The sequence below is a fragment of the Pteropus vampyrus genome, unplaced genomic scaffold (genome assembly GCF_000151845.1).
Source record: "Pteropus vampyrus isolate Shadow unplaced genomic scaffold, Pvam_2.0 Scaffold158, whole genome shotgun sequence".
Lineage (NCBI taxonomy): Eukaryota > Metazoa > Chordata > Mammalia > Chiroptera > Pteropodidae > Pteropus > Pteropus vampyrus.
The window spans coordinates 2,064,260-2,070,614 of NW_011888939.1; the positions used below are offsets into that span (position 1 = coordinate 2,064,260).

The 6,355-nt window shown below is 41.7% G+C and overlaps 1 pseudogene; it reads right to left on the minus strand.

Annotated features, from left to right (window-relative positions):
* Positions 1–6,238: 6,238 nt before the first annotated feature.
* On the minus strand, positions 6,239–6,355 carry LOC111745609 (annotated as a pseudogene).

Below are 6,355 nucleotides of genomic sequence, written 5' to 3' on the forward strand. Positions count from 1 at the left end.
ATTAATATACATCCTCACACTAAATGCCTATTTACCTCGGTTCCTATTATCTGATACAACATGTTCACCTTTCAACAAAAAATTACAAGGTATGCTAAAAGGCAAAAAAAAAAAAAAAAAAAAAATTGAAGAAACAAAGCAATGATTAGAACCAGACTCAGATATGACTCTAACGCTAGAATTATCAGACAGGGAATTTTAAATAACTATGATTAATGTGTTAAGGGCTCTAATTGAAAAAGTGGGCAATGTGCAAGAACAGATGGGTAATGTAAACAGAGAGATGGAAACTCTCAGAAAGAATCCAGAGGAAATGCTAGAAATGCCTTTGATGGGCTTGTCAGTAGATCAGACACAGCTAAGAATCAGTGAGCTTGAAGACAGGGCAACACAAATTCCCCAAACTGAAGTACACAGAGAAAAATGAATGAAAGAAACAACAGGGGAGGCAAGAACTGTGGGACAATATCAAAAGGTGGGACATACGTGTCATTGGGCTACCAGGAAAAGAAAGAGAGACAGAGTGTAAGAAATATCTGAAGTAATAATGGCTGAGAACTTTCAAAAATGAATGACAGGCAGCAAACCACAGATCCAGGAAGCTCAGAGAACACCAAACAGGATAAAGAATAATCATTTTTTAAAAGCTCCCCTAAACAAAACAAAAACAAAATAATAAAAAATAAACACATAAAAGCACCACATCTAGGCATAACATAGTCAAACTGCAGAAAACAAAAGAAAACAGATACAGGTGGCATTTAAATAGCAATAGATTTATACGTTCACATTGACCATATCCGCTTACTAGACAGTCAGCCAGTCAATGGCAGTAGTATGGCTGATGATGGATTCAAAACGAGAAGTTTGGAGATGGCGGTTTCGCATGAGGCTCAGCATCTACATTATTTCTGAATCAGCTGTACGGTGTGGGTGTGACTCTGATTCAGACAATCAATCAGCAGTTATTAATGACAACTGTATGTGAACCGCTTACCTTGTCATCTTAGATACGCTTTAAAATAAAAATGATTTCAAAGATTCAAAGAGAACGTGTAGGAAGAACTTTTTATTTCAAAGTGAAATTGTTAAGAAACCACTGACAGGCATAAATGAGCCCCTCTTTGGAACAGCAAGCTCGGTGAAGGCAGAAGTGACTTCGCCCTATCTCCTGAGGGCTGAGCACAGTGCCGTGGCCACATCTGGTGCTCCAGCAATGTCAGCTGTGGGTGTTAGGTGCACAATGGCATCTAAGTAGGCATGGAATTCAGTAGTGAACTGAATAATATACTTTTTTGGTGCAATTTGGCTGGCGCAGGTATCTGTACACAGGCCTGAATTCAAAGGCCAGTCCAGAACCAGAACATTCCTCGTCAGGAATGTGAACAGCGACAGCATACCTGGACGGAAATGAGTGGAGCTAACAGCAAGAGCTGACACATTGCAGATCGTCAATGGGTCAAATTATGGTATAAAGTATAGACTGATTGTTCTCATAGATATAGGTGTAAAATTTCTAAAAATATGTATTAGTGAATCAATCCAATGATATAAAAAAAAGGATAGATAATACATTACAACCAAGTGAGGTTTATTCTAGGAATGCAAGACTAGTTTAACATTTGAAAAATCAATCAACGTAATCACTATTTTTTTTTTTTTTTAAAAAGGAGATAAATCATATGATGATCTCTCTGGGTGCAGAAAAAGCATTTGAAAACTTCAACACCCATTTATGATAAAACTTGTAGCAAACCAGAAACAGAAGAAAGCTTCCTTATCTTTTGATAAAAGGTGTGGACGACAAATGTACTACAAACTTAATTAATGGTGAATTATCAAAGGTGTTCTCTCTGAAACTACAGACAAGACCAGAATGCCTACTCTCGCTACTTTTAGTCCACAGTGTACTGGTGTTCTTGGCCAGTGCAAAAAGAAACAAACAGCACAAGGATTGGAAAGGAAGAAATGACATCGTCATTATTCATAAATTATATGCTTCTCAATATAGGAAATCCGCATGATTCTATAAGCTATTAGAACTAAAAAGGAATTTAAGTAAAGGCACTGGAATCAACGTCAATATATAAAAGTAAATTCTATTTCTACAACCAGCAACAGCAACGACAAAAAAAATAAAATTTAAACTGTTCCATTTTCAATAACAACAAAACATCAGAAACCCAGGAATAAATGGAAAGAAAGATGTGCAAGACCACGATACTGAAATATCCTAAAATTACAGAGAGAAATCAAAGAACTAAACAAAAGAAGGGATATACCATGTTCATGGATTAGAAGACTGAATATTGCTAGGTTGTGGACTCTTCTCAAATTGACCAGTAGGTTCCACGTAATCCTAATCAAAATGTCAGCAGATTTTAAAATATTTTTGTGGGAAGGAGGAAATTGAGAAACTGATTCTAAGATTTATGTGGAAATGCAAAGGACTGAGAATAGCCAAGGCAATCTTGAAAAATAACAAAGAGGAAAGACTTACTATAAAGGTACATAGTTAAGATAGTGTTATATTAGCAAGCAGACTGAAAAAAATGGACATGTAGCATACGGCAAACTTGAGTGAATGGCATTTTTAAGAAATTATAATTTAAAATGTTTAAATACATTTAATGTATTTTATTGGAATCTGAATCACACAACTGCGGAACCCTTGACCCCAGCCCAACACAAGCTGGAAACCATTGCTGTGGTCCAACTCTTGAGGAAGACAAACTGAGATGAAGAGATTGACCTGTTCAAGTGACAGAGGAAGTCGGTTATCCAAGTAGGGAACAAAAGCCAGGTTTCTGGACTCCCCAGGTGACTGTTCTCTCCCCTTGACTGAAGAAAATGCAGAGTTGAGAAAGGATCTTTCAACACAGACACTCAGGTGACCTAGGGAGACGACATCAATACCGAGAATAAAATTGGTACCCTGGTTCTGTCACCACCTAATCTTTATTGTCATCCTTTTCTTAAACACAGAGCTGCAGCCGAGAGCATCCAACTGTACCCCAGTGAATGGAAGGTATGTGGCTTCCTGGGCTTGGTGCGAACTCAGCAGAATGGCTGCAGTGAATGACGGCTAGGACAGGTGGGGCACCCAGGTCCCTGCTCAGAGAAGGGAAGTCGAGATCAGAGAATCTGGTATAAGGAGAGACCTGAAAGATCACACACTCCTTTTCAATGTGCTTAAAATAGGATTTCCTTAAGTATTATCTTGTGGGCCAGAAACCGGCAGCCTCAATCCACCCTGTGGCTGGCCAAAGTCACCCCCCCACACACACACACACATCTGTGTGTGCATGCGCTGGTGGGGAGGGGGTGGTCCTGGCTTCTCTCAGAATTGCCTCACCTTACCTTTGGGGGCTGTTCTTTATTCATGGCCTAGCTGCTAAGACTTCAAGGGACCAATGAGCTGAACGTGGGACCGTGGGGAACCCAGGAGAAGCTAGAAGGTCAATGCTGAGGCTGACATTTTTTCAGGTCATGTTAGTCTGTCCTTGGTGCTCATAGTGGAGCAAAAAAGAAAAAGAAAAAAGAAAAGAAAAGCCACCAAAGCAGTCAGAAACCCCGGACTCGATCATGACCATGAGCTGCCATCCTCTGAGTGCTCATTACGGGGCCCAGCACGAAGTGCTTTATATACATGTCATTAAATCCTACCTCAGCCCTGGAGATCAGGGAGGTAGTTATCTCCATGCTGCGGACGAGGAAACCAAGGCACAGAGCCTTAAATAACTTGCCTTAGGTCCCACAGCTATTGAGTGGTGGAGACAGGACTCAAACCCAAGCTTGAGCAGTCACATATTTATACCTTCCACGCTGCCGCCCTAGGTGGGCTGAACCTGCTACGTCACCCTAGAACCAAGTTAGGTGTCCCTTCCACGGGAGCGGCAGAGTGGGCAGGTCTTGCAGTCACACTGAGGTCTGAGCCCCGCCTCTCTCGCCTACAGAGCCACGGTCTGACTCTGGCGAAAACCTGTTCAAACCTAAAAGGGGCCTCAAGAGCAGCGGCCCCCAGAGGACGGTAAGACATAGTGGAGTCTCGTCATTTGCAGTAGTTATGTTCTCCAAAGTCACTGTGGACCCGAATCGGCATATACTCAGAATACGGGGTTAGGTTCCCCGAGCCCGTGGTCACCTTTCCATCAACCTGTTAGTACATCACCTTGTTAGGTGTGTGCTTCTTAAGACATCTTATTTATCATACGTTGTCGATTCAGTACCATTGAACTCAGCACCAACAGCTCTGTGACTCATGCCAGAACACAGCTTATCCCACATGCATGTTTTCTCTAAGGCACATCACGGCCTTAGGGACAGAGGTCAGCGCTAGGCTTGGGGCCATTTTAAACAGCAAAATCATCACCAACGGGAAAGACAAAAATGCAAAAAAAATGTGGCACTAGCCCGCGAGGATACTTGCTTACGGTACGAGAGCTGAAACAAGACGGCAGAGTGTCGTCTTCCTTGCGTCAGCTAAGAACCCGAGCGCGGGCATCTCAAATTTTTTTGCTTTCAATGACGGCCAAAGCGCGGCGAGGATTCATTTTAGGGTAATACGTACATTTCAATGCACAGGCGGATTTGCAAATACGGAATCGGAATCTAAGATGATGACTGGCTGGAGCCCAATGAAGTCGTCACCTTCAGGAGACATGCTCTTGTCACAACGCTTGCGGCGCCGCCACCCTTGCTCTTGGCTCTGACGCCGTCTTCCCGCGCCAAGGCGTCCATCTACCCCACCTCCCCTCGTATGGCACCGAGCGTCCTCCCAGGATGAAACCTGTGGCCAGAGAAGCAGCACTGTTGTAGCGAACCCTTCCCTGGGTGTGGTTGCCACCAGAACCAATATGGCAGCTGAGCACGTGACCCGGGGCAGCCGGATTTCCGGTTCCCGGGACCACGTGGCGGAAGCGAAGGGTCACACTATTTCTAATGTCGACTGTTAGTGACCGGCTTCGCTCTTAACGATTCCCCACTGATGAAAATATCAAAAGAAAATGGATATTAGCAATGAAAAGACTTAATGTGAATACTGCAGGCATTTGGAAGCCTAAGAAAAGATGTGTTGTGTTCGAGATGCTTTAAGAAAACAGATTTTTGACAGAAGTGCTCCAAATAGTAAATTGAAACCTGGAGTCATACCTTCTATCTTTAGTGCCCCATCTCAGGTACAGGTTTGATTATGAGATACCGCTTACCATCATTACTATTTATGGTAATACTGAAGAACCTTCGCCACACTCGTTAACGTTTTTATTGTTTGCTTATTCATCTGAAGTCCATCTGAAATTTGTAAGCTGATACTTAGCTTTTGCAGTATGTAGTGGCAGTGTTTTACCAGTAGGCACACTCAGAAATATTTGTACATTATTAAGGTTTGATGACGTGGACCGACCTTAGGAGCTGGCATAATTCAAGATTTCTGTCTAAAAATAGTGGAGGAACATAAGAGAGTTGAACTGAAGTTCCAAGTTGGCAGTCCTCACACTGGAGCTGAAATCAAGAGCAGAGCCTCTAGCAGCACCAGCATATACTTTTAGAGCCACGTACATTCAAGCTTAAAGCCTAGGTAGGACCGAAAGGAAGAAAACCTCATGTCCCTGAAAGTATATTTGTTTCCAGAAACTATAGATTGACTGATTCCAATGTGGACAATTCAGGAAGAGCCTGTGGGTTCCCATAACAATGGTAATGAACTTCCATTGAAAGGTATCTCCTTCTTGACAACTGAAAACAAGGGAGGTTGTCCAGAAGTGTATCTACTCCCATGTGGTCTTGGTCACTTTGGGGTATGTTCCTATTGCAATACCTGAGTTATTTAGTAGACAGCACTTCGCTTTCTTTCATGTTAATAAATGTACAATATCTTGTGCAATTTGCTCTAGAGGGTTTTTTCCCTACAGTATGGTGCCATCTATCTGTAATATTGAAAGGACCTTAAGAAATATGGGCATAATAAATAAACTGTAAGTTACTAACTTTTAAAAAGTAATTCCTAATAGAGAAGTTTTTCATTATAGGAAATTAGGTGATACACACAAAAAAATAATAATCACATAATCCTGTTAACACTCCAATGTGTGTATCTTTCCAGTCATTTATTTGCATGTGTATGTTTGTATATAAATTGTATATAAATTCACCTAGATTTATATATTCTTACAAAAATAGAATTGTACCATATATATATATCCTTTTTTTATTTAAAAAAAATTTTTTTTTCTTTTTACACCTACAGCACCTGGTCTTCCTAGGTGGTCTCCCATCCAAGTACTAACCAGCCCGACCCTGCTTAGTTTTCGAGATCAGACAGGACCGGGCTTGTTCAGGGGGCATGGCCGTAGAC